Below are 2203 nucleotides of genomic sequence, written 5' to 3'. Positions count from 1 at the left end.
AGTCATCAGAAAATAGGTTTACTGATTCTTTGAGACCTTTTGGGGCCTCAGCTATTGGCACTTTCATGTGGGGCTTTGTCGCTCTTCATTATCAAGAGACTTGATTCTATAGGCTCCTGTATTACAAGATCCTTGTTTACATTATTTATCTTCTTCGAAGAGCCAACAACAAGTGTTGTATAAGTCATACAACATCAATAGGTATCGAGAAATTCATTATTTTGAATCACTAAAGTGGGCACGCAGTCCCACTTCTGTTCAAGTCATAGGTCTCTACATACCATGCTCCCCTAGATCATCCCATCTTTTATAAAGATAGTGTATCTTCCAATTTATTATTTGGGTTCAATCTGTTAAAAGCTTATATGGTGCTTTAAGCACCGCTTTAATATCTTTGATGGTGACTATGCTATCTTCCTCTCGGAACTTTTAAAAAAATCTAGGAATTTAGTTGTTTCTCTGCTTAGGGGTCTCATTGTTATGATCGACGAACACATTCATCAAAATCTTTATCTCACTCGGTATCTCACTCTTAATGAAGAGTACACATTCATCAACATCTTTATATCACTCTTAATAAAGAGTAGTTTCTTGATTGATCTTAATTCTTACTCTTAATTCATCTCACAATTCTCCCCCTCGAAATATGGCATGAACTCTACTGCCATAATTTTGAGAACTATTTAGAAAACTATAAACGAGGAGACACTTATGACTTACTTCATTCACATGTTTATGCCATGCAAAGAAAGTTATTCCTTGATCCGTATAGGAGTACATTTTTCGCATTCCACTTCAAGAACTCATCGAGCTCTTTTATTAGCAGTACTCTTGCAAGTCATGGTTGCATCTTTTTCTTATCTTTTGGTTTGTATTTATCAAGATGGTGCATTTCTATTGTGCCATGGTCAATACTAGGATAGCATAAGAGCTACCCAAACTTCTCTCGCTATATGGGATATAAAAACATATGAGTCATCATAGAACTTTTTCCACCATGCAGGATTGACTAGCATAAGTACTATGCCAAACTTCTCCCCATGCAGGATAAATCTATATATAAATTACCATAATGAAAAATTTAGTCATGATGACTAAAACATTCACTTATACTTCATTTTCTAATTAAATCTTTCCGCTGGTTCCAATTTAATTTGAAAATTAGTAAACTAATAAAAAAATACCCTGATCTGGCTTGACTCAAGCCTTTTTATTCACATACCCTAGCATTGTAGCCCATTGACATGCAGCCGAGTGATCTCATCGGTTAAAAAATAAAACTTGTAAGATGCTTCTGCATCAATTCTACACCACCATTGGGCAGAAAATAGAATTAATACATAAAACTCATAAATTAACTTGAAAGACATATAACTTATAACACCCCTGGTGTTACGAGCTCGTTTAGCAGCGCGATTTAGGCCTAAGTAAAAATTTACCAAAACAATTTTCTCGGGTTTTAAAATTTAAAAACTAGCTTCTCGCGTCAATGGTAAAAAACAAAAATTACATTTTAAAAGCGTTGTTTGTGGCGATTTATTTTTGTGTGAAATAATTACATAACCCTAATATTTTGTTCCATCGCTTGGCATGGAGTATGAGCTATCGCGTGAAATGTCTACTGATGGATGTCGATAGGATTTATAGTTGTCGATGATGTATCACTGTTCACATCCGCGTCGAGTCGTCTCGCGCGTATGCAGGAGACCAGCAGAGCCACGCGACGCCCATATGTTCAGCTGCTGCATGATCTATCATGTCCGTGCTCTGGCGTGCGTTATTGAGGTGAAGCAATGCTGCTATTGTCTTTGCCTCAATGTCGTTCTGGCCACTTGAGTACGATGGTACTTCCCTGCCCTACTCTGAATAAATCCAGCATCCCAATTATTAACCTCGCACCGCGTTGTTGGACCACATCGCCATGTAAGCGGACTCGCTAGATATCGCCGATGGAGCGGTACCACAGTCTGCCTCTATTGTCTCGTCGCATTATTGTCTTCATCACAGCGCGCCTGCCTTCGCTATTATTATATTATCAGCATCAGCAGCATGTCGAGCAACGGCTGCACGCAATTGACGTGACGTCCACCGTACAAAAGTGCAGTGGCTCACGTGAAGTTTTCAGTGCGTGCATGCAGCGCTTACCGCTCATCAGGCTTAGTGGTATGAACCTCTAGCCTTTAGCTATTGCAATGACCAGTCT

Source organism: Miscanthus floridulus, chromosome 11, assembly GCF_019320115.1.
Source record: "Miscanthus floridulus cultivar M001 chromosome 11, ASM1932011v1, whole genome shotgun sequence".
Lineage (NCBI taxonomy): Eukaryota > Viridiplantae > Streptophyta > Magnoliopsida > Poales > Poaceae > Miscanthus > Miscanthus floridulus.
The sequence above is the reverse complement of the archived record's forward strand: the minus strand, read 5'-3'. Positions refer to the sequence as shown.